The sequence below is a fragment of the Onychomys torridus genome, chromosome 1 (assembly GCF_903995425.1).
Source record: "Onychomys torridus chromosome 1, mOncTor1.1, whole genome shotgun sequence".
Lineage (NCBI taxonomy): Eukaryota > Metazoa > Chordata > Mammalia > Rodentia > Cricetidae > Onychomys > Onychomys torridus.
In genome coordinates, this window is record NC_050443.1 from 19007274 (window position 1) to 19034282 (window position 27009).

Sequence of the window (27009 nt, forward strand, 5' to 3'; positions counted from 1 at the left end):
ATTGAAAGACCTGTGGCCGGACTGAACCTTTTCAGGGTGGAAGCTGTGCCCAGTCCATCCTTACACCTGCCCAGACACAGTGCTCAGCATGTGACCGATGTTCAATGGGTGATGGGTGGCAGGAAGCCAAAGCTATTGTGTGGCCCCTACTGAGTCCCCAGGCTGCTCAATGGAACTTAGGCCTTTGTGGTCTCATTCTGGGAGCTGGCCCATTTCTACTGTGAGACTAGAGCATGGGGAGTGCAGGATGGTCTCAAGCTCTGCTTTGACATCATCCTAGCTTCAAGGCCTTGCTGGATAAAGCTGTGTCAGTTTTTCCTCTATACTGGAATAGTCACAGGCAAAGGCACAGAAGGAACACAGGATGGACAGGAGCATTGTATAAGGGCACCTGCCCTGGTGTGAGTGGCCAGACTCTGGTCATCTTGACTGCTCTATTGGTGCTTATGTCCAGGTCTTGGAGGCGCTCCCAGCCACTGCTGTGACCTTCACACCTGAATCACCCCCTCAGATTTTGTACTGCTGGTAGACTGGCAGCTGCCAATGCTGTGTGGTTTGTGAAATGTCAGTGGTTTAATATCAGTTCTGGAGGTTTTATTGCCTCCTCCACCCTTTTCTGATGGGATTTGATCCAATCAAGGCTGATCCAGATGATGGTAGATTTGTGTTCCCATCTGAAGTTGACAAAAGGTCATCCTGCCGGGGAGAGGGGCTACCTTGAGCCAGCACTCCTGTTTTGCTCTTCCTCTAGGCTCTTCCCTGCAGGTCAGGTAAATGCAGTGTTTGACCATGTAGAGCTATTGTCAAGGCCAAGGTACCTGGAGGTTTAAGATATGCAGTTGTCAACAACGAAAGGCCCTGGCGTCATCTGCAGAATATCTTGATACTTCAGATCCAACTTAATTTTTCCCAACAATGTTTTAAAATACAATTTTTCTCTTTCTGTGAAGCAAAGCAAAGGTACCAAATGAGATCCTCTTTGTGAGGAAAACCCAGCCCTAGGTCATGCGGGCTTGTGCCTCTGTTCTCTCTCTAACTCAGCATTGGGGTGGCAGAAACTACATATAGATCTAGACCAAATCAGAGTTCACTTTTCCTTGCTGGGGATAGGCTGGCCCACATGATTGCAGCATCTTCCCCTGGTCTGTCCAGTGTCAGATGTTTATGACTTTCAGAGTATCCCAGGGCCAGGAAAGAATGGGAACTGAGGTAGGATAGAAAGCCAAGAAACATGGGGAAATAAGGATGGAGAAGGGCCTCTCACGCAAGAATCTGGCTGTTCTCACTAACAGTGTAAGAAGACTTTCAGTTCAATTAGCAATTAACTGTTTTTTCCCCTTTCCTAAATGTAAACCTACAATTTAATAGGAATCTCAGCAGAGGTACCATGTTCAGAGAAGAAATAAACTCAACTCTGTACAACCATAGTGGCTCCTGGCCTCAACAGATTATAATTCTGCTCCAGGCACCTTCAGAGTCACCCTGTAATTTCACTTATCGAGAGAGAGAAAGAGAGAGAGAGAGAGAGAGAGAGAGAGAGAGAGAGAGAGAGAAGGCTGAGATTTCTTATCAACCTTTAAGGTGTAACTTGAGAGCCACCAAAGTGGTGTCCATGGCCATTGCTAAGACAGTTAACTTCTACTCTCTCAAGGAGGCCATATCTACACTTGGGTAGGGTAGTCTCTGGGCCTGCTTCTCTCTTGGTCTACATTCTGCAGAGCCATGCTGGGTTTCCCATGGTAACCCTAGTCTCAGGTGTACCTAGGGCCTTCCCTAGCCACAGAAGAGGGCTCAACCTCCCTATACTGTTTGGGGACAATGTCCCCTCCAGATGCCTGGAAGGCTGTGTGAGATGTTCCAGAAGCCTAGGGTACCCTGTGGATTCCAAGACCTGTGAAGACCAGATAGGAAAGGGGTGGGGCTCATTGAAGAGATACTGGGAATGCAGAGAAATCAGAGATGTTTGTCCACAGATAACCCCTGGGCTTTGGGAGAAAATGCCAGAAGGATCTACCCTTCAGAACAAGAAATTGTCTTCCAAGCACTATTTTTTTTGCAGTGGGGTGGGGGTGGGGGATTTTATTATTTATTTATTTTTGAGACAGGGTCTTGCTTGATAAGTTGGCCTCCATCTCATGAATCCTAAATGGTGGGATTGTAGGCCTATACCAGCATACCTGGCAAGCCTGGACCCCTTCCAAACCTGGTACACTGCCAACCTGACCATTTTCTATGTCTCACTAGGTTGGCATCTGTGAGGTCAGTAGGAGGAATGCATGACTTCTTTCTGTCCCTCCCTGGGCCCATTGCCATGAGCTGTGCTTAACTTTGGGATGTTCCCAGCTCTGTCCTTTTCTTTTTGCTGCTCAGCCACCACCCTAGCTCCAGCCTCCAGCCTCTGCTGGTTGATGCCCAGGAATCCCACTGTCCTGGCACTGAGCACTGAACTTCCTGTTTGAAAGGTGCTCAGTAGTCAGTTGGAATCATGAAGTCCACAATGAAGGGCAGGGTCTTTGTACCATTTTCTCTCTGGGATTTGGCTGTGACTACAGACAGACATCTCTGATTTCTCTGCCTCTGTTGTTGCTAGTGTCATTTAGTTCCTAGATACTTTGTGACTTGGGGTCAGAGTGACTCACTGATCTGACACATAAGAAATGCTGTTGCTTTTTCTCCTTCTTGTCCCTCAGAATAATCAGTCATGGATCATCTATAATGTGCCTGACAGAGTTGGACCCCAACAAGCATTTCTTGGATTAATAAAACATGCAGACACACAGGTATTCACTTGTACACCAGTTACTTTGCTCATTTCTGGGACAGAATAGCTGACAGAAGCAGCTTAGGGGGGATTTATTTGGGGCTCAAGTTTCATTGCAGAAAGGCATGGCAGCTGAACAGTGGCACAGCCCACAGTAGCAGGAACTTTTGGTATGGTTTCTTCACGTCCTGATAGAGAAGACATAGAATGGACATCATCTTCCAGGCCTGTCCTCAGTGGCTCACTTCATCTAGTTGGGCTACAATCCCAAAGGTTTCATATCAACCCCAGACAGTCCTCCAGGCTGAGGACCATATGTTCAAACACTTGAACCCATTGGCGCACATTTTTAAACTGTAATCCTTGCTTGTGAGAGAGTCACAACCTCTCCCACCTCACAGATAGAACACATGAGCTCTGTACCCACATAGTGGGGTCTCTGAAGGACACAGGGGTGGCACAGAACAGAGACTAAGCCTGACGGTGAGCAGCAGAGGCTGCCCTCCAGACCTGCTGTCTCTTATTTCCTTTCTTCCAAATGAAGGATTTTCTCTCTCATCTCAAGTTGGAGACTATGTAGACACAGCCACTGGGTTAGTGAGTGCTGTCTCTGGTGAGCAACTGGGTAATTATTTCCAAAAATATTGACTTGTAATGTGAAGAAAGCTCTTCTCCAGGCCACCCGTCAGCAGAAAATTGCCTCTGGTATTAACATTTCATCAACCACATAATGTGAATTGATGTAAATGCATAATTAGAAATAATAGTCTGGGAAAATTCACTCTTATTTATAAAATTGGGCTTGTTAAATTAAAATGGGAGCTAACGACTTCCATTTCCCCAGTAAAACATGGCCTGAGTTTTGCCGGCTTTGCAGAGGTCCTGGCTCATATCTCTGGGAGCTTCTGTGCACCCACAACTGGAAGAAGATTGAGGGAGAGGGTGGGTGACAGAGAGAGGTGAGAGAGCAAGAGAGCTCTTTGAGTAGGCACAGATATCACCTGTCCTAAAGGTGGCTCTGCAGTCACATGAATGGGCCTCTCAGAAACATCTCAATCACAATGCAACAAATGGCAGTCTTGAGAGAAGAGGACTGGAGATAAAATCCTTGGCTTTTATTCTCCTGGTGGAACAGGGGATAGCTCACCCTCTCACCTGAGTCCCAGGGATGACAAGGTACTGTATGGATAAGATAAACCTTGCCTCTACCTTGTTCTTACTGGTCAAGTGTGCCTAGTCTCTAACCCTCAGCCTCTGACGCAGAGAGGTGACCTGGTCCCTACCAACCAGGACCTCTAATGCCTGGCCACAGTGATTGCATGGCATTGGAGAGTCTATCCTAAGTTACCAGGAAAGAAGGTCTTGAAACCAGGAGAACAAAGCAGGTGTACAGATGGCTGGAACCATCATTTTTATGATTCCCTACCCATCCTTTCTGCTTCAACACCCCAGTTGGGCTGTGATTTCTCATCAGTTACAATCTGTCAAGGTTTTAAGCCTTTATTTAAAATTATGTCCCTCCTACCTTAGCTTCCTGAGTATCTGGGAATACAGGTCTGTGCTACTATACCTAGGTAAGTCAAGTACCCCTGATGATGGGGTAAACTCAGGGCCTTATATATGCTAGGTAAGCACTATCCCACTGAGCTACACCCAGCGCAAGCTGGAATTGATACTTTGAATATTCCATTCTAGAAGCCCTGGATCCCTTCAGACAGCTTTACCTTGACCTGTAATCTGTCCCTCTTCTGAAGCCATGAACTCGGCCATCTTAGCAAGCAGATCCTACATGTTCTGAAGCTGGGTTCCCAAGGGCCTGAGGTTAAGAAGGGTCTTCTTGTTTTATTCAGTTGCAGAGTCTAAGGTGAAGTCAGAGAGGGCACTATACTATGGGCTTTCTCTCCCCCGCCCTCTCTCTCTCTCACACACACACATGCATGTAAACAAGTAGATGTAGTCCTTATAATGACAGGTATAAAACTGTGATAAAGAGGAGGCATGATTGAGGAAGCTCCTTTAGCTAGTCTGTGGTCCTTGTAGTCATAGGAGGAGAGCTCCCAGGGCCTCCCCTCTGGTGACAATGCACTTGGGATCCAGAGAGTGGGGTGGGGGTCTCCCTGGTTTAGACAGGACATGCAGAGTGATGCCTATAAGGGCCAATGGCTGCACCTACTGTGCCCTGCTTCCTTGTGTTAGTAGGGGTCTGAACTTTCTAGGAAATGGCCCATCTTTTTCCTTGAAGCTGACCTTCTATAAGGGAGTAAAATTATCCATATTTCACTTTTGAAGTAGACAACCCTCTAGCCTCACCAGGGATGGGCTAGCCCAAGGTCACACAGGGGTCAAGGACCAAGATCTGGTTTCAGACTTCCTGGGGCCTGAGTCCTTGGTGTGGCTGGTGTCCAGCCAAGGCTGAGTGGTTTTCTGAGTAACAAGAGCCCCCTGCTTGCCCCCAGCCCCACCTGGCTACCCAGGGCATTGTGTTGGAGGATGGGGTGACAAGGAGGGATGCTTACCCTGCATGCAGCTCCCCTGGCCTTTCCCTCTCCCTCCCACTCTTCTAGGCTACACAGGTTCCCTTTTCATGTGGAAAGAAAGCTGAGCACTTGTCTCCAGGAACAGCCAGGCCTTGTCCGCTCAGCTGTGGCTCACTGGCCCAGACAATCCCGGCTATGTCCAAAGAGCCCAGAGGCTGACGAAAGCGCCTTGGCTGGGGTCCAGGAACTGCAGGGGGTAGTGGGCTTTGAAGCTTGAGCCTGCATGATGCCTATCCCCCAGGGCCTCTGAATTTCTCTCACAGCCTACTAGAGGGTGTGAGAGTAGAGGACTGTCAGTGAGTCTACAGTTCCAGGCCTGGAGTCTTTCTCACCAGCTTCCAGGCTCTCAGAGGCCAGAGGATACATACCAGCAACTACAATGGGGCAGGGTTGCATAGGCCTGAGGTCTCAGAACCAAAGTAACTTAAAAATGGAAAGAAAACACAGCTGCCCTGTCCACCAAGCTAAGCCCCCAGAAGGACTGAGGCTTTTTCTTCACTTTTAGGAAGGTAGTGGAGACTGCCAAACCTTTTAGGCAAGTGTATTTGTCCCCAGCTCTTTGTCTCTTGTCTCCCCAGGATGGGACTCTTCCCACTGTGCTTCATCAGGTGCAGGAACCTCTACCAGTCAAGGCTACCTGACCCTCACCCCATCCCCACAGCAACCATCTGCATCTTCCTATTAGTCAGCCCTGGGTTCTGACCTATTGCCCTCAAGGAAGGTTAAGATTTGTTCTTAATAGATTATTCCCAGTTCCTCAAAAATCCCATCTCAATCAAGATCAGCTGGCAGCATGAGCTCTGATTGTGCCCAACTTTGCAGCTGAGTCTCATGGTGGTCAAGTAACTGGCCCAGGACTACACAGCAGGCTGTCTACATCTGTTGCTTCAAAGCTTGTCCTCAAAGCCAGCAGGCTCCATTGCTTTTCTGGACATCTTGGCTCCTGCTGCCATTTCCTCTGCCTGAAAAATGATTTTCTTTCTTGAAATGACAGATATTTATTGGGTTCCTATCTTGTCTTTAGTCTTGTCTTTATATTGCTGGAGGGGATATAGTTCATGAACAAGCAGATAAAATGGAAACCAGTGCTAAAGTCTATATAGAAAGTTGAAAACGGAGTGTGTTATGGCATGTCTCAGGGTACTTTAGAAGCAATACCAGGGAATGCTACCCTGAGAACCTTGCATCTAGATGACAAAATGGAGGTACAGATGTACAGAAAACAGAGAAAAGCATCCCAGGCAGAGGAAAAGGTCATGCAAAGGTCCTAAAGTGCAGATGAGTACAGCATTCAGGGAACGGTGAGCTATGGATTTTGGAACTGCCGGAATGGGTGCAGAGTTGGGAGGTGTTGAGCATGTGATCATGCAGAGCTGTTGCTACAAATGAGCTTCCTGTGTAGATGAATGTCACTAGACCCAGGTTCCACAACATCCTCCCTGCTCTTCAGGAACCAAGGCTTGGAGAGGAGCTGTGGGGTGGGCAAGTAGGTGAAGGATTCCTACAGGGAAAAGTTTGCTGGCCTGTGGCCCAGTGTTGGAAGAGCTGAGGAGTCACAGATATTCAGGGTACAAAGTTACTCGGGGTAGTAGAGTCCACAGTTGAAGGCCTTCAAGTCTCTATGACTAAATACTACAGAAAAACAATTTAAAGGAACAAAGATGTTAGTTTCAGTCCTTGCTAGCTTGGTCCCATGCCCTTGGGCAAAACATCTTTGAGGTGGGTGGCTGTGGCACAGAGCTAGGAGAGAAAGGAAAAGGTCCTAGGGAGAGGAGAGGGAGGGGGAGGCAGGGGGGGCATAGGGAGGGAAGGCAGGGAAAAGACACTCCTAAGGATACATGGTTACTTATTTCCTCCTGCTGGGTCCCCCTTCCTTTAGTTTCTACCTTCAGAAACAAGCCTGTGCTTTTTTGTTTTGTTTTGTGTTTTCAACTTGACGCAAGTTAGAATCACTGGGAAGAGGGAATCTGAACTGAGGGACTGCCTCCATCATGTTGCTTATAGGAGTCTGTGGAACTTTGGATTAATGACTGATGCAGGAGATCCCAGCCTACTGTAGGTGGCACTAGCCCTGGGTAGGTGGTCCTAAGTTGTATGAAAAAAAAAGGTGAGCAAGCCAGTAAGCAGCATTCCTCTGTGGTCTCTGTGTCAGTTCCTGCCTCCATGTTCCTGTCCCAAGTTACTGCCTTGACCTCCCTCAGTGATTGACTGTGACCTGGGAGTCATAAGATGAAATTAACCCTTTCCTCCTCAAGTAGGTCTTGGTCAGTGTTTAATCACAGCAACATAAACCCATTAAGGACAAACACTCAATACAGGAGCCTGTGGTGATAGTTCATTTTGAAGCCATAGTGGGGTTTAAAGGAACTGTCCTTGGAGCCAGAGCTGGAGATAGATCAGAAGAGGCTGGGAAGTGCAGGGCTGGGCCAGACTGATGCTTGGATTTCTCCATGGTCTCTGGTCTCTATGTAGAAGGAAGTTTGTCCTGAGAAAGGATGCACACTTCCTGTGACCTAGACCCTTTTGGACTTGGGATGGACTACAGAGTACTCTGACCTTGGGGTAGATACCTCTGAATGTCCTGGAACTTATTCTGTAGACCAGGCTGACCCTGAACTCACAGAGATCCACCTGCCTCTGCCTCCCAAGTGCTGAGATTAAAGGCGTGCGCCACCAGCACTCAACGAGAGAAACTTTCTTGATTTGAAGACCACATGTCTATTATTATCAGACATTGGGAAAGAATGGACTATGAGTTTAATGTAACTCATATCCTGCTGGCTACAATGCTCCTTTGGATGTCCAGTGGGGAGAGGTCCTGATTCTGGCTGGCCATGGACTCATTTGCAGAAGTGGCAGGACTCTCCTTTTGTTGTGGCAGGCTGTGATTAAGCTCATCAAATGAACCTTCTTCTAACTGCTGTTTTCTGTGAGGGCCACTGGCACCCCTTGACTCTGAGAATGGCTATTGCCAGGGCCCTTTTCCTTAGAAGCCCATGGGATATACAGGGTGAATACTAACAGACCCAAGTCATCTTCTAATTCTTCAACATTGGAGCCTGGAGCTGAGTTTTTAGGCAAATGAATATAAACCACAGTAGAAGCTCTTCACAGCATCGGCAGTATTATTCACCTCACAATTGTTGAAAATTAAAATTGTCCATAGCTTCTACGTGCTTTCTCCCTTCATTGCAATTTAAGAACCAACACCATTTAGCTCATCAAAAATAATACTAGCGAGGAAAATGGCTTTTCTCTTTTAAAAGTCCCCAACATTTTGCCTTAATGTGTTCCTTGGAAGAAAGTAATTTACAATGCAGACAAGACAATTATCTGACTTGATTTAATACAGTGGATCATGCTGGTGACCCACCCCCATCTTTGCCTGTAGGGATCTAGTAGGGGGAGAATTCTATTCTGGGGCAATTATTTGCAACAACCAACTCAGACCTGTAGCTTCTAGCATTTACAGCAGATTGACAGGAGCCTGGTAGAAGGGTTTCTTGACTTTGAGTCATTTTGGAGTTGGGCTTAGGCTTCTCCATGGGGACTAAAACTTGCCCCTGTCAGCTGGGAGCTTATGTTCACACCTGTAAATTCTACTTGGAGCCTGAAGCCTAAAGCTCATCATTCACAAGTTACCTCATCCCAGGTCACCTCTTAAGTGCAGTATCTGTACCCTGCTTTCCCTTGAGCTGTATAGCTATGGATCACTGACCTGGAGATGTGTGGGTATCCTTCTGTCCAGGAGCAGCCCAGAGCTGTACTAGTTCAACTGAGGCTAAACACCCAGTTTCCTTCCCTCTTGGGTGGGCAGTTCCCAGACCTGTTTTGTACAGTTGCTCAGAGGTACCCATAGGCTGGGAACCCATTTCTTCCAACAGTAATGGCTCAGTATCACATTCTATGTTGTCCTTTGCCTTTCTCATTTCCTTTACCCCTAAAAACTACTTGAGACCAGGTGTGGTGATGTACACTTGTAATCCCAGCTATGGGAGGCTATGGCAGGAGAACTGACAGTTCTAGGCTAGCCTGGGCTACAGAGCAAGACCCTGTATCAAAAAATTAAAGAGCCTACAACAACCATAAAAGAGAGAGGGAGGGAGAGAGAAAGAGAGAGACAGAGACAGAAAGACAGACAGACAGACAGACAGACACACACACACACACACACACACACATACACACACAGAGAGAGAGAGAGAGAGAGAGAGAGAGAGAGAGAGAGACCAAGACTAAACAAAACAAATCTGGTTTTGTGTTCTCAGGCTTTACTCTTGTATGGCCAAATATCTGCCCACTCTAGCTAGTGTAACACAGGTATAGATCATCAATGACAGACCAAAGTAAAGATTCACCTAAGTAAAGCTTAGTGAACCAAAGAGTTTATTAGGAGCATTCTTGACTAAAGCAGCTGCATCAATGAGAAGTCTTACCTGAGCATGGATCAGGACTCATGAAAACTGCATCCCTGAAACTGTCCCTTAGCTCACATCCATATTCTATGTACCCCAGTGCTTCCAAGGACCATGTACAGCTGAGGCAGGGCAGGAGTGGTTGATGGAGTAACAGATGAATGTTTGCCTAACCCCAGGATGGAATGTCAACAGCCCTATCTCCATTATCATAGACAGGGTTATCACAGTGTGGGTCTGCTTTTTATTGCAATGACTTCAAGCCAGGGTCTTCTGAAGGCCACCACAGCTCCATGGTGGCCTGTGGTCATGTCAGGCCACAGGAAGTGGGTCTATATATGATGGCTCCTCTGATGGGGGGGTGGGCTGGCCCAAATGCAGTCAGCATGCAAGTGTCCTGGAGGGAGGAGCCAAGGAACCTGTTAGCAATTTTGAGGCTGTGTGGAGAAATGTTGAAATTCCCAGTGCTGGGTAGCACTGGAAGAGTTAAAGCATTAACAGGCACATCACCGGCAGGCTTCCATGATGGTCCCCATTGCAGTGCCTGGCAACACCCCATGTTGTTCTGAGTGCCCTGCTCTGGAGCACTCAGCTGGAGCTGGAGTGGATATTCTGCAACTATCCCTATCCATTGCTCATCAGCCTCTCTGTAGTGTAGCACATGGCCAAGAAGCCATTTATCAACATCTGGGCCACCCAGCCGGAGCTCAACTATTTGTCTACAAATAAGCCACAGAGCAAAGGGGATTTTCCGTATGCTGTGGAAGCTGCAGAAGCCAGATGTCAAGGTACCACCTTGGGCAACCTCTCTTTGCCTTTCTGCTCTTTTGGGAAGTTCCTCCTTGCTTCCTATTGCAGTTCCATTCCTTGTTTGGGGCTTGGCTGATGTCTCTGATGTCCATGTCAGTGACTTTTCTCATCCCTATGACAAAATACCTGCCCAAAACACCTTGAAAGAGGAATGCTTGATTTGGACCCACACTTTTAGAAGTTATCATGGTGAGGAAGGCATGGGGCAGTTGATGGAGGCAAGAGCAGGGGGCTGGGCTCCTCACAGCACCTCTGGCAGACAGGAAGCAGAGAACAAAACTAGACATGAGGCCTAGACTATGGCCCCCAAAGGCCTGCCCCTAGTGACCTGTCTGCCAGCATGTCCAAACATTCCATAGTCTCCTAGACAGCACCTCCAATAGGGAGCACTTCACATTCAAACTATGAGACACGGAGCATACGCAATATACAAAATTCCCCTCGGTTCCCCCTTGCCTCTACCTTCAACAGGGAGTTACAGACTTGTGAGCCTGGAGCTGCAGTTGTCCCAGTCTGGCCTCAGAGGACCAGTCCTGAGAGTTCTGCTGGCTGTTGTGAAGAATGGACAGGAGGGACAAGGTCCTTGCTGACCACCATTATCCACACAGAACTACTGCCCCTCCTATGGTTTGACCTTCTGATCCACTAATCCTCCCTCTTTGATGAACTGGTACCATTTGTTTCTGTCACTTGTCACCAAGGGTCCTGACCGTCATATCCACATTAAGCCATATGTGTGCATCCATAAAGGCCCTTCCTTTGGTAGCCCTAATGATGGCAGTGGCAGGGGAGCGTATCTTTCTGTAGATCTGCCTCAGTGCAGTGAGTGTCACCTGCCACCAGTCCTTCGAGGCAGGCCCAAGCAGTACTTCAGGGCATTCAGGCTGAAGAGAACACCGGAAGAACCAGAGCTATGACTCCCTCAGCTGCAGCTGACACAAGCTGATCAGAGGAGGTGGGGCCATAAGAAGCTGTATGAATGTCACCCATTTTGTGTGTTGGTAAGAATCTGGTTGTAGCTGGGCACCTCACGTGTAAGAGCACAGGACAATCCACAGAAGTGGGAAGAACCACCCAAGTGGCTTGAGTTTTCTAGGTATAAACCTGTCCCTTGCACATGGTGTTTGTGAACACACACACACACACACACACACACACACACACACACACACACGTCTGATCAGACATTCTGCCCTGGCAGTGTTTGGGGTAAGAGTGGCCTTTTCCAAGTAGGAAAAGGGTGGATGGGTGCTTGCCTTCAGGGGCTAATGAGGTTTCCAGGAAGACAGAGATAGAAGGGTCATGGCCTTGGGAATTGGGAGCAAATGCTGGGCTCTACTCCATACTTCCTGGAGTCCTCTGGACCTAGACTTCTAGAGCTGTCTTGACCTGTTGACTCAGCCTGGTAGGTTCCCTGCATGATGGGTCTGTGAGGTCTTGACGTCTGGCATGGTTCAGATCTCACCTTTGAATGCTGGATTCCCAGATCTCCTGCTATTGCAAAGCCTTCAGGAGTTGGGGCCTGGCTAGAAGACTCGAGTCTCCAAGAGCAGATGATGAAGGGTATTTTTCCCCTGGTTCTGGCTATGCTGTTTGCTTCCTGATCTGGTGAGAACTGGAGAGTCTCCTCCACATGCTTCCAGGACCTCCATTATGCCTTCCCTCCCCTGAAGTGATGCCCAAACCAGCTCTTCTTCCTTTCGGTTGCTTCTGTGGTCATAGCTTCTCAAAAGTAATTAATGCTTTTCATTCTCTGCACTTGGGTCCCCAGACCTGGCTTCTAATGAAGAAACAGGCTGAGTCCATCTGCTAAGCTCCCCTAGCCTGTGAGAGACTTTGGGGGCTGTCTTATTGTCTAGCCCAAGGCAAAGACAGATGAATGGTCCCCATGGACATTCATGTAAACCAGGCTTGCTGCTCAGCCTCTTCCTGAGCTCCACATCTCTTATGGAGGAAGTTTCTAATGCTATCCCACCACAGACCATCTTGCTGTCAAGTATAGATGACAGAACGGTAAGCTTATGTTTGGATGAGGGTTTCCAAAGGGAATGATCATTCAGAAATGACCCAATCACTTATTTGGGGTTTTGACAATCAAAAATGAATTTCTTCAGACCAGAAATGTATCTTTACATTTCCTCTCTCTCTCTGATTCTGTGGGGGCTGTTGCTCCCAAATCTGCTTGCATCATGGTTCAGTAATGTTTAGAATCCAGAGTAGTTTTCTGGAGACAGATGGCATTGATTTCACATTTGTTCCACTGTGCCTGCCTCTCACAATGTATTAGCATCAGCTCCTGACATGCAACTACAGAAGACATCAGAAACGATTTGATTTGTCACTTACAAAAACATTTGTGCTGGACCTAGTGGGCCAGGCCTGTAATCCCAGCTACTTTGGAAGCTGAAGCAGGAGGATCATAAGTTTAAGGGCTACTGAGTTTAAAATAAGCCTGGGTAATACAGTGAGCCCCTGTGTCAAAACGATAGGGAAAAGAGTGTTAGGGGTCTTGCTCTACACACACAGCCCTGGATTCCACCCTAATATGAAAGGTGCATCTTCTGCATGAGGAGAGTTGGGGAAAATGGACTCTTCGTGAACTGTAGAGGGCCCATCTCTGTTCCTTTCTGCATGTGATCTTGTCCCTGATATTTCTGACAATTACTTTAGTAGCTCAGGATGGGAGAAATATTGTGTGGCTATTATGTCTCAGTGTACCGTGAAGAGCATGCTGGGCTCGAGGTTCACAGGGTAATTGCTGTAGGTCCCTGTGACTTTAGAATGCCATTGTTCCTGTCGGAGCCTCAGTTTCTCCATTGGTAAAAAGGAGAGCCATCTCTCTTCCTCACTTTTTCTCATGATCTAGGAGAGGGTAAAAGAGTATCTGGTACTCAGATGCACATGAATCAGGCTTTTCTTTCTGTAATAGTAGGCATTAGAATCTCTTATATGCAAGCGTGTACTCTACCAATGAGCCACACACCCCACCTTTTTCCCCCCAGTGCTGGAAATTGATCCCAGTGCTTTGTGTAGGCAAAACAGAGGCTCTGCTACTGAGCTATATCTCTGGCTCAGAGTCTCACTATAAGTCTCAGGTTGGCTTTGAACTCACTATAGTCGAGGCTGGCTTAGAAGTTGCTTTCCTCATGTTTTAGCCTCTGTCTTGGTACCTTACCACACCTAGCTTTTGTAACTCCTCTAAAGTCAGCCAGAACAGGAAGTTGCTTGGAGCCATGTGACCTTGAACACCTGAGTAGTCAAGGTACAGAAATCAAGATGGTCCCTGGCTGGTGAAAGGTCTTTCAAGACAGTCTGGTGTGATATACAGAGTCTCAGAGTTGACAGCAGGGTAGGAAGGAACTTACTTGTGTATGACATTCCCAACACTGCAAGCCCTGAGTTATCACACCCAAGTCTGTCCATAATAGGATCGAGGTTCCCATAGAATGTTTCATGACATCATGCTGCACAGGGACAACTGGGAATACCAACTGCAGAGAAGGACAGATGAGGGCCAGGCTGAATCCAGTCACTGTGTACTCAGGAGAGGGGGTGCTCCCGCCCCCATGCTCCTCGTCTGGGTGGCCTCTCAATATTCCTTCTGTCAGTTCTGCTCAGAGAAATCTGCATATGCCATGCCAGGCATACATGCCTGGAGGAGGAAATCAACCCAGACAGCAGACACTTAGACCTGCTTTGAAGGTCATGCAGTTCTGGCTGGCAAGCTTGCCTGAGATGCGGGATGCTGCTGACATAACAGCCTCTACCAGGATGCCATCTCCTTCCTCTCACCTAAAGACTGATTTGAAATAATGAGCACCATCAGAGTGGGAATCCCACTGTCCTAAACTCTCCAGAGTTCCAGAGCTAAGACCCATGCAAGGCAGATGCTTCATCCATCTACCCAAGCATCTGCTATTTTGGTACCCAGCACTGGGCCTGCTGGGCCACATAGAGCCCATCTCCCTGAGCTTGCAGGAGATGCTGAGAATAGACTAATAATTCCAACAGAGTTTTGCCAGGTTCCAAGTAACTCTTACCTCTTAGTCATCTTACCTCTTAGTCATGTCACTTCCTGGGGCCCTCGAGACCCTCTTGTGCCTTCTAGTCTGGCATGCATCTTCACCAAGGATAGCCTTCTGAATGAGTTCATATCTCCACATAGAACCAATTCCATTAGTTAATGTTTGAACAAAACACCTTCTGTTTTCTGTTAAAAATGTCCTACCAGAAAATTAGAGGTAAGTCAAAGTTTTTTTTCTTCTCAAGACCCTGAAATTGTCTTGGTCTCCAAGGCAGGAACATCTTCTCCAGAAGATAAGACTGCAGATGAGCACAAGGGAATTGGTTCTCCTCGTTGTGGGGCTATCTTATATAGGTCAGCTTAGCGGCCTCCCCTGCATGCTAACTACTGTACCCAACTGTCACTTGTTGGGGGATGGGGATGTGCAATTAGCAAAATAAAACTCTAGGACATAAACATTCCAAAACCCCAACTGGAAGGCCATGGAGGCTAATTTGGCTGGAATGATGCAGTTGGCAGAGAATTAAAACATACTCATATCAAGCAATAGGGCAGTTGACTCAGTGACCAGAAGGCTAAGGATTCTGCTACAGCATGGTGTAGGAGTTCTAACCCTGGAGAGCTTTCCGTGTGTCATTTCTTTGGACTTAATCTCCCTTCTCCCACCCTTCCCCCCAAGTAGGCTCTACTGTGTGGGTGCCATCTTTGTCCACAGGCTGTTATCCAAAAGCATTGGTTGCACAGAAGGAGAGTCTGCTTCACCAGCATTTGTCAGAAAACATCTTAGGCATGAATGCCATCAACCAAATGAAGTCATGTGTTTGTACCTGAACCTCTTGTAGTAGGGTGACTTGAATGAGGAATGTCTCCTGAAAGGCTCATGTATCTGAACACTTTGTCTCCAGTTGGTGGTGCTATTTGGAGAGGTTATGGAGCCATAAATATGTAAGTGCCAGGAATGCAAACTCTAGTCCCCACACTTGCACAGCAAGCACTTTACACACTGAGACTCTCCCCAGCCCCAAGCACTCATTGTTCTTAAAAGAGGCTATAGATTAAGAGAGAGGGGTGAAAAGGAGTTGAAACCCACCACGAACTAGGAGCTATTTGACTTCAACCCATTTCTAGGGTGGAGTTTCAGCATGCAGGGGATACTGCATGGCAGCCAATCAGTTCTTGATGAAGGATCCTCACCAGGTTTTATTTACTAGGTGAGTGGGTCTCCTTGTGCTTTGTGGACTCAAGATGCTAGGATTCTCTTCTGCAGGCCTCCTTTAATTTTGTGTTTTGTTACATTCAGTATTTACCTGTCCCCACTCCCAACAGATTTTCCTTTTCAAGCTTTTCTTCTCTGGTGCTCTACTTTATTGTAAAATAGCTTTCTTTTTAAGAATCATGGCTACTACATTGCCTATTTTTTTTTTTTTTTGTAGTGAAGGATGCTAGTTTCTCAGTTTTTCTATTTTAAGGAATACTTGAACCTTATGTGGCTTTTCCTTTGAGCTATTTTCCACAGGCTTTAGCATGAAGCATTATTTGACCCTCCCCCACCGCCTCTGTCCTGCCCTCCCTCTTTCCCTTTTCTTTTTCCTCCCCTTCCTCATTCTCTACCTCTCCCTCCTTTCTCATTCCCCTCCCCTCCCCTCCCCAGCCTTCCCCTCTTCCCTTCATACTCCCTCCTTCTCTACCTCCACCCTCCACCCTTCCTTCAGTGTGTGCCCCACCTACAACTCTCCTCCCCTTTGCACCCACAATGCCATCTTCTCTTTTTCTGTACTTCTTTTTCTGTACTTCTGGTATGAACTGGCAGTCAGGTTGTCTTTAAGACACACTCTACGCTAGCATTTCTCATGGTCCTAGAGTTCAGTCACAGCCCGAGACTGTCAGCCTGTGGAACTGCTCCCATGTGGAAACATGTGGTTCCAAATTTCAGCTTTCCATTTTCAATGCCCTCAATGCTCAGTCATCCCCTGAACTGAAGCAGGCTGAGGAGGAGTCTGAACCCAGGTAGGTCATGAGTTCTCCCTGCTTCCCTCTAAGAGTGTATAGATCGTTTTCCTACTGGCTGGGGGGATGGGCAGCCAGGGAAACAATGAATGGTTAGGAGAAAGAGTTTCTTAAGAAGGAGTGAGCTTCTGTTGCTGTGGTTGCCCCAGAGACAGAGGGAGGACTAAGGTAAGAGGCAGAGAATGGAAAGAGGAAAGAGTCAGGGAGTCCAGATGGGGTCAGGGTGAGTGAGGGCACTGAGAGGCACTGGCAAAGGACACCCTTGGAAACAAGAGTGCAGCATGCTGAGGACCAGGCTGAGATTTTCTGTGGGAACTTTGGAACAATATCTCCTTCCCTATGGGGTATATTGGCCAGATCCTACTCTGCAGACTGCTGCCCATTGCTGCCCAAAGATTTCACTGCAGCCCCTTTCCTGGGACATTGCCTGGAGCTAATTACATCTCCTATTCTCCACAGCTTAAGAGTGGCTCAAGATGAGATCAAAGGTGATAAAGTTTGGGAAACACAGGAAGGGAAAAGAGCCTGTCATCCCTGCTGGCTGACAGGCAGGAACTTCTAGCCTGTCCTCATGGCACAGGCCTGTAGTACCAGGTAGAGGCTGAGGCAAGAGGAAAAGCCCAGCTTGGGCTGCTTAACCAGACCCTGTCTCAGAAATGAAAAATAAAATGACAAAGAGAACTGGGGACACAGCTTAGTGGTGGTGCCTTTGTCTAGCTTGTGCTGGGCCCTAAGTTCAAGCCCCAGGACAGGAAATACAAAACAAAAAAGAATTTCAGCACAACTAACAAAAGCAGCAAAAATCACTGTGAAGATTTTTTTTTTAATTCCTTTTGTGAGTCACTTCAAGAAAAAAATGTTAAAATAGCATCGAGCCATATTTAAGGTAAAAAGACAGGATAGCCCTTGAGTTTGACCTTCCTCCCTTTTCATCTATAAACTTGTCATTTTCTGAGAAGCTAATCAACAAAATTATAAACCAAGATTATAGGCAAAAAATGCCTCACCCTCCTTCTGACCTATGGATAGTAAGAATTCCTTTGACCCTGTTTTTTTTTTTTTAATATTTACTTTTTAATTTTTATTTATGTGAGCATGAGTGTAATGGCATATATATGCAGGTACTCACAGAGGTCAGAAGAGGGCCACACCCCAGGGATTGGAGTTACAGGAGGTTGTGAGACCACTGACATGGGTGCTGGGAAACACACTTAGGTGCTGTGCAAGAGCCACAGGCACTCTGAATCACTAAGCCACCTCTTCAGCCCTAATCTATGTTTCTACTTGTCTTGTCAGCCTGCACACCTGCACAATGTGACTTATAAACCCCATAATCTCATTTACTAATGAAAACTTCTTTAGAATACTTTTGTAATCTTTATTTTGTATAATCTTTTATATCCTTTGAACACAGTAACTTCAAAAACCACCGAAATCATATAGTTCTGTTAGGATTTTCATACTTAACTGAGATTCTCTCTTGGAGGTTGTACCTGCCCTTCATTGTGTCCTTTTATTAGGCCTTGTATCTGCTTCCTTTTCTGAAGTATTTTGCATTGAATATAGGGCTTTATGCATGCCAGCAAATGCTTTGCTACTGAACTAAGTATTAGAACACACACACACACACACACACACACACACACACACACACACACACACACAATTTTCTTAGAATTTTGAGATGGAGTCTCACTAAGTTACCTAGGCTAGATTTGAACTTGTGGTGATCCTTCTGCCTCACCCTCATGAATATCTGGCATTACAGGCCTGGGCTACCAGGCCCAATCCAACATTTTCTTAACAAATTCCAACTTTGCTTCATAGTGGCTTATCCTGAGTTCTTTTTGTGTCTTCAATGAAGAGCCAGAAAACACCTGAATGAGTTCTCAGGAGAGCATCTCCATGCTACAAAGAGGATCATGAAGATTGGTCATATTCTTAAGAAGCTGGCTTTCAGCAAAGCCTACCAAAGGTATGTGTGTAAGCTGAGAAGGGCTAGTGTCGCATCTTAGTCCACTCAGTGAGGATTGGGTGGGAGGATGCCCAAGACATTTGCAAATATCTGGGAGAGGCACTGGACTCACACAGAGGACAGAGTTGGACTTCTTCAGGCTAGTCTTATGTGAACTTGGTGAGTGAGTGAGAGGCCCCAGCCTTCTGCTCCCCCATCAGGCAACTTATCTAAAGTCTTCCAGTAAGATGGTAACCTGAGACCTACCTGAAGCTGGGTGGTAAACGGATGATTGAATCACCAGGCTGGGCTGTTGACTCCCTCTTTTCTCCAGGCCTCAGGTTACATCAACGGTTAGACTTAAGGAGGTCCCTAAGATGCCCACTTTGTTGTATGTTGGTTGATAGCTGAGGCCCAGAGTGAGTCTGGGATTAGGAGTCTTGGGCAGGCATATCTTACTGAGCAGGTTTTCTTTAAGAACTATCTATGCTTCTGAGGATGTTACACTTCCTATGACTTGTCACAGCACCCTCCTTTGCTTAGGAAGCAAACTCTTTTTTCAAAGCTAAGCTTTCTCCAGGCCTATGGGATTAGTGCATGATTCAGATTAATGGGGTCCAAATTAATGTGATTTATCGTCATGGCTTTCACAAGCTGTACTCTACTTATTCAGCAACTTTTATTTTATTTTATTTTATTTTGTTTTCAGGACCTAAATGTAGGACACTTGGAGTAAGAAAATATGCCTCCTCAGTTATGCCTATAAACATATGGAACACTTTACAAAGTTTTGGAAAGCACACAGAACAGCTCTATCAGAGTTGACAGCTCCAGGTGATTGTTGCCACCCTCATTTGGGGTGTAAAATGTCACACTTGAGCAAAACTCAAGCATTTCAGTTCCTTCAATAGACAATACATGGAAAGCCCCAAAATACTGAGTGTCCCTCTGGCTTTGAAAGAATAAGACAGCAGGTTGTCTGTGTGTTTCTGGTGTGACTGGTTCACAGAACTTGCCACCATGTTGATGCCACCAGCAAGATTTCCATGCAACAAACATGAGTAGCCAACCACCGTTTCCCTTCTGAGGGTTTTTGAACACACATTGACATTCCAGTGTGGGTTATCTTTCAGCTTCCACATTCCCCATCAAATATATGGTCTTCTGAGGCCTGGGGCAAGCCCACCGAGGAATTAAGGATCTTCACATTTGTCTTTATTTCTAGGCTAATATGGCATCAGAAAGAGGTCTCTGCATCATTGGCTTCACAGGGGGCCTGGTACTGCCCCTCACCCACTCCTCAGGAAACTCTTTCACAGTGCCATCTAGTTCTAAACGATTATGTAATTACATTTGTGAATGTAATCCTGCAGGGCATTATTCTAATTATAGCCTACAATCCCTTTCAGCTACACTCAGAGAAATAATTTGTGCAATGCAATGGGACTCCTCCAGCTGCTGCAGTGTCTAGAACCTGGGCACACAGTCAGCTCTGCCTCCTGGAATCAGAGGCCTTCGTTCCTTCTCAGGAAGAGATCCAAGCATCAAGTCCCCAGAGCCATTCCTCAGGGACAGTCCCAAAACACAACAGAATCCTTTGTTACTAAAACCTTTATTTAGCAACGAATTGCTCATTCTGCACCCAGTAACAGGAATTTTGAATGGATTTTTTGGTATGTAAATTACACCTTAATAAAGCTGTTTAAAAACAGAATAAGTTAACTATAATCAAAGACAGAAATGGAGGTGTCTTACAGGTGGGTGGATCTTGTGCAGTCTGAATTGTGCTTCATGAGTTTCATGAATCCAGTTAGGGTGGCAGCCAAAGTCAACCACTAGTTACTACTATAAATTTTGTCTTTGTGTTATACTTGATTCTCCTACTCAGATAATTGATTTGGTCATAACAAGCCATGGATGTTATTTTTTGAATGTAATAGCTAAGTTAAAAGTAGAGAGGGTGTGGCGGAGGTGATGTGTGTGTGTGTGTGTGTGTGTGTGTGTGTGTGTGTGTGTGTTTGTATATACTATCTTGGTTTCCTGTTAGTGGGTCATTCTCTGAAGGAAGGTCAGGGACATTCATGAATCCTTCTGCCTTGTACATTGATGATGGGCTGCCTCCATTTACTGTTTTACATAGAAAACACATTTACTCATTTTTCTTTTGGAGTGTGGCCACTGGTAGATTGCCCATGCTTCGGTGGATGGTCCCATCCCTATGAGCATAAGACAACACTAATTGAACTCAGTGGGTTATAAAAAAGAAAGAATATAAAGACATGAAAATGATTTAGAAAATATGGTGACACCTGTCCTTAATTCTAGCATTTTTTTGGAGGCTGAGGCATGTGGACCTCTGTCAGTTCTAGGCTAGCCTAGACTACATAGAAGTTTTAAGCTAACCAGACTACTTAGTATGATTCTATCTGAAAAAAAAAGAAAGAAAAAGACTTTTTTTTCTAAGAAATACCTACAATGTTCATTTTAGTAAGGTTCTAAAAGTTAATAGGTTGTAACAGTTGGTGAAAAAGGCTCTAAGCAACTATGTTACTTTTTCCTTGCAAACTGTCCCAAGCAAATGAAGTGAGATCCTGGAAGTTTCTCCTTAAAGATGAAGACACAGGCCCAGTGTAGTGGTACAGACCTCTAATCCCAGCATTCACAAAGCTGAGGCCAAGGGATTTTGAATCCAAGGTCAGCATGAGCTACCTAGAGAGACCCTATCTTCAGAAACAACCAACCAACCACCAACAACAACAACATCCCCTAAACAAACAAAAAGACATAGGGCTGTTCCTAGCTCCTGTTTTCCTATCATTCATATACTCTTCAGAAGTTTTGAGTTGTTTCATTTTATTCTTATCCAGTAATGACATCAACTAAGATTATGGATTTCCCCCAACATCTGCCTTTGGAAGGATGAAGCCATGCATTTGGACGTGGTGATGGGGACAGCCAGTTCTATAAACCCAGGGATTTTGCAGGGGACTTGTACCTAAATGATTAGGTTAAACCCTTGGATAATAGGGCTGGCGACATGGCCCAGTGGGTAAGAGCACTTGTGCTCTTGCAGAGGACCTGACTTCAGTCCCCAGCATGCATGTTGAGTAGTTAACAACCTCTTGTAACTCCAGCTCTAGGGGATCTGATGCCCTCTTCTGGCCTCCATGGGGACCTGCACCCATATGCACCTCCATCTGTATTTCTAAATAATAACAAGAAGCTGGAGACATAAACTAAGGGCACTTTCTTTTGCTAAGGATCAGGGTTCAATTCTCAGCACCCACATGGTACCTCACAACTGTCTGTAACTCTGATTCCAGGTATTAGGATGTCCTCTTTTTAGCTCTGCAGGTGCCAAGCACACATGTGGTATATACATGCAGACAAAACACTCATACACATAAAATTAAATACATGTTACAGAATTAAAAATAAAAAACTAAATCTTAAAAACCCTAAATGATTGGATTTTTAAAAAATTGAGCCTTAATATCACTTCTATTTTTCTTATGACAAAAGGATACATACATCCTGTGTATTTTCATGTAACATTGGAAGTTGTGGGGTTTTATGAATAAAAATAGATTTTACAAGTGTATCACAGGTGTTCAAGCACTATATGCATTCCCTATAGGAAATCAGCCATCCATCCTGAAGTTCATTTTCTATGTTTATGTTCATTTTGGCTAAGTGATTCTGCCCAGTGCAGAGGGGTGTGAAGGATGTGGGATAGGAAACTATGTTCCTGTACACCATGGTGTTCAAGGGACTACAGCATGACTTGGCTGGCCTTTCTCCCTTGGAGCTCTGTGTTGGGGAGACAGTGGAGTCAGACACTATGAAAGGGAGCCTGGGCCTCACCATGGAGAGTCATCTGTGATGGGGGCATGGGAATGTGGACTGGCCAGGGACTTAGGCAATGTTGTGAGGAAGACTCCTACCTCTCTCCAGTATGAATGGCCTCCCCTCTGCCCCTCCTTGCCTCTCTGGGGGCTGCTAAAGGTGAAAGAGGGCAATGCAGGGCACTTCCATAGCATTCTGTATGCATTGTCAGATAAATCTTAGGGAAAGAGTTGCAGAGGGGCTTGGGATCTTTCAATCTAGTCAAGCAGGTTTCCTGTAGAATCTGATCTTTCTTTTTCTGTTCTTTTCAATAGTCCAAGATGGATCTTGCTGTCCTTGAATGTACTACCCTGACTAAACTGTCCTTGAATTCACAGAGATCTGCCTGCTTTTGCCTCCACAGTACTAGGATTAAAGGTGTGCACCACCACGTCTCTCCTAGAATATGATCTGGACCCAGGGGGACATTTTCCTGAATGGCTAGTCTGGGGGTTCTAGGCTGCTCAAGGAAACCTACTGAAAATGGGAGCCAGCCAGGGTTCCATGGAGGACATCAGCTACACCACCAGACAGCAGATGGTGTGGGAAAGGGATAGAGCCAGACACTAGCCCTAGGGAGATAGGAGACTAAGTCCCTGGTGCCCAGGGTCTCAGACCAACCTTTCCAAGCCTCATTGTTCTGAGATCCCAGGCCCCAGGGTGGGGACAGATGGATGCTTAGCAGGTGCAGGCCCAGAAGCTCCTGCCTGCTCCCAATGCCCCCAGAACTGCCTCGAGTCAGCTTATCTCTTCTTGTCATCTGTGCCAAGAGCTGTGAGAATGGGAACCAGGTGCTCCCAAACCAGGTCTTATTGGAATTTTGCTTACATCTCTCTGCTGAGCCTCTCTGTGGCCAAACTTGTGGGCTTTGGTGTGTGTCAGTTCTAATGTGAGGCTTTGGCCAGGTGACATCAAGGACTTAGCAGTGGCAGAGAAAGCACCTGAGGACTTCATGGTCCTGGCTAGATGTCTTTGTGCATTCTTCTTGACCTGTGGAGACTCCAGTTATCTCAGCATGGCCCATCCAAGGTGACCTCTGCTGAGAACAACCAGACAGATCTGTATAGTGCTAGATAGACCTGGACCTCTGACCTCCAAAGAGTTCCTTTACCTCTGCCAACCTCATGTTCTTCACATGGGAACTAGGTCATTCTTTGGAGGGGAGATGTGGGCTGTGAGTGATGAACAGCAGGGAATACTGGGTATGGTAGCAGGTGTATACAGGACTATGTTGTGACATCAGGTGACCATTTTATCAGTTCCCCCCCCCCAGGGGGTAGAATCCCCCAGACTATCTTTCCCTAAAGTTTAGGATGATGTTCAGTGGGCTTCTTCCCAGAAGTGCCGTGGGGAAGCAATGGCTACTGGGAATGATTTTAATGTTTTTTAACTACTTCTTCCTTTTTGAGACATTTCCACAAATCTCTCCTGATGCCAAGCTCTCCACTCTTTTTCACAGTCACCTGTAGCCCTTGGTTTATCACAGCCCTTATTCAGGTCTTTCCCAGAGCAGTAAATTCACTGTGGGAGCTCAGTCTGTGAAACACCCTGATGGTTAATCATTTCCTCTGCTCTCCTGCGAAGCCCTTACTCACCTTCAAGACCCTCCCTAGCCTATCTCCCTCTCATATGAAGGCAACTATTATTTTCCTTGGGGTTGTTCCTTGTGAAATGGGGCAGAGAACAGCAGTGCTAGCTCAGCTGAGAGCTGAACCCTACAATAAAGGCCAGGGTGGCTTTGGCACAGTCTTTTAGAAGTCCCAGGTTGCAGACTGATTTGCCTATGAGCACTTTAAAAGTCCTTTTTATTCTTTTTTTATTTAAACAAATTATTTGTACATATAGATATTTTACGTGGAGCTATATGTATCTCTGGTGCTGGCAAAAGCCAGAAAAGGGTATCAGATCCACTGTAATTAGAATTATAGATGTTTTGAGCAGCTATGTGGAAGAGCACATAGCTCTTTGGAAGAGCAGTCAGTGTGCTCTTAATCTCTGAACCATCTCTCCACTCCCTCCTAAAATCCTTTCAAATTAGTATATACTCATTGTAAAAAAAAAAAAAAAAAAAAAAAAAAAAAAAGTAATGGGTTCCATTATGACATTTTCTTTTAAAAAGATTTATTTTTATTTTATGTATATTAATACTTTGCATACATATATGAATGTGCATCACATGTGTGCAGTGCTCCCAGATGCCAGAAGAGGCTATCAGATTCCCTGGAACTGAAGACATCCATGAGTTCCCATGTAAGTGATGGGAACTGACCCGAGTCCTCTGCAACAGCAGAGGGCCCTTAATCACCAAGCCATCTCTCCAGCCCCTCATTATGACATTTCATACATGTATATCATGCACTTTGATCATAGTCAATCCCCCATCACACTCTCTCAGGTTCTTTCTTTCCACGTAGTCTCTCTTTTACTTTTGTGCTCACCATCCCCACTTTTTAAATATAGGTTCTAACCATTCAGTATTTGAGTCTAACTTATTTCATTTAACATGATGGTCTCTGGTTCTTTATGGTAGGTAAAATTCCATTGTGGTGCGTGCACCTCATTGTCTTTCTCCACTCATCTGTTGATGGACAACCAGAATTCTTGGTTATAGCAGACAGTTCTGGAGGAGGAAGGCAAAGTTCAAGTGGGCCAGTTTCCTCCTGATTGAGGTTGATCGCTAAACTTTGGGTCCTGAGGGTGATAGCCTGTGGCTGTCTCTTTGTGGGTCTCCACTGGTGTGTGTGTGGGGACTGTGAAAGTCATTTGCCACGTTGAACAGAATCTCTGTGGTGTGGCAGGGTCATCTGAGGTTCTGCTTTTAGATATTTTGAGGAATCTCCATAATGATTTCCATAATGGCTGAACCAGTTTATAACCTACCATTGGGTTAATGTGGTACAGAAAAAGCCTGTTACCCAGGAAGAGCTTAAGCAATGTCTTGGCTATTGTTGGGTTCATGGGAAGATGAGACCCAGGGCCACAGAGGATGACAGAGCTGATGTTGTAGCCAAGCCCTGGGAAGGACAGTGAAGAAGGATCAGAGGTCTTGACCCCTAGTGTGGTATCTCTCTGAGTGACAAGACACACACACCTGATCACAGACCTGAGAGCCTTAGGTGGGTGCTTTGTCCAGAATCCTCTGGGACACAGATCTGCGCTCGAGTTTTCTCTTCTCTTCTTCTTCTTCTTCTTCTTCTTCTTCTTCTTCTTCTTCTTCTTCTTCTTCTTCTTTTTCTTCTCTCTCTCTCTCTCTCTCTCTCTCTCTCTCTCTCTCTCTGTCTGTGTGTGTGTGTGTGTGTGTGTGTGTGTGTGTGTGTGTGTCCACAAAGAGTTCTTTCATCTCCTTAGGTGCTCTGTGGCCAGGATTTGATTGGGGACTCAGAAAGGTTTACCCCTCTCTAAGTCCCAGAATCTGCCCACCTAGAATCCACAGGAGAGAGCCTGGGGTTTGGCTCAGTGGTAGAACACTTGCCTAGAATCTGTCTACCAGTGAGAGGATGAGGATGTGTCTCAGTGGTACAGCGCCTACCTAACATGTGTAATGCTCTAGGTTCCATCATCAGCACGTCAAACCACAACAAAAGCACCCTGTTGAGATGTGAGCCCCATATTGCAAGGACCTTTTGAAGTAGCATGCTGAGTGCCTCTCAGAATTGTCCTTCCAAAGGTCATGGGGGCTTTCTCCAAGATGAGGCTTTGCCCCCACTTTCCTGCTTCTAGGTGTTATCCCCAACCCTGCTGACACACACACCTTGGTCTAGCCCCCATTTCAGAAGCTGAATCCTCTGTCCTTAGAAGAAAGACCTGTGATTTGCATGGAAAGTCTGTTCAGCCTCTGAGGGTGGGTTGCTGTCTGCATCCATGAGGACAGCTCCATTGTAAGAATATAACTTTAGAATCCAGCCTCTGCTAAGGCCCTACTATCTACAGTAGTCTCTTCTCACACATCCCAACAGGCTCCCTACTGAGACATTGTTTGTGAATCCCTCGCTGGCAGACTCTCAGGTTCTAGGAACTCTTGCCTGAGAAGTGACTTTACATCAAAAGGGTGTTGGTGGCCATGCATTTTTCACTCCTGCCTGGAATCAGAGAGCCTGGCTTCAGGCTTTTGCTGTCTTGTGCCCTCTCAAAAGGTATAAAAACAGGGGAAAAAAACAGACCCAACTTCTGGGCTCTGACTCTTCTCTCCAGAGAGTCACTGTGCTATCCATATGTCTCTGGCTCTAGGGCCTAAACTCTCCTCAAAAACTCCCAGTGTGCTGTTGCCTCTCTGTCTGTCTATGGCATTAATAAGTCTTCTAATGAACTCCTTCTCCCCAGTAATCCTCCTCCATGTCCCTCTTGACCTCCCCCTCCTGAAACCTATTGTTAGTTATTATGGCGCTCTTACCTCGCGAGGAACACATCCCAAACACGACAAGACCACATAAGAGTTTTTATTAAAGAGGATAGAGGTGACAGGCCTGTGTGAAACACACGTGGGTGAGGAGATAAGGGGGGCTCATGCAAGATGGCACCGGCTTTATAAAGGTTGGGCCGCACATGCATACAGGAACTCGTGTGGGTACTCCACGCATGCGCGTAGATTACATGGCTGCACGTGCGCTTTACGCAAC

At 46.2% G+C, this 27009-nt stretch overlaps 1 long non-coding RNA gene across 3 annotated transcripts in view; it reads left to right on the forward strand.

Annotated features, from left to right (window-relative positions):
• LOC118569501 overlaps positions 1-27009 on the forward strand; it is a 118895-nt gene that overhangs the window by 8472 nt on the left and 83414 nt on the right. For 2 of the 3 annotated variants that reach the window (XR_004943077.1, XR_004943075.1), the window contains exon 2: positions 18382-18529. This is a non-coding gene — a long non-coding RNA (uncharacterized LOC118569501). Of the gene's footprint in view, positions 1-2599; positions 2781-18381; positions 18530-27009 lie in introns of those variants that run through there. The other variant, XR_004943076.1, reaches the window with a different exon arrangement.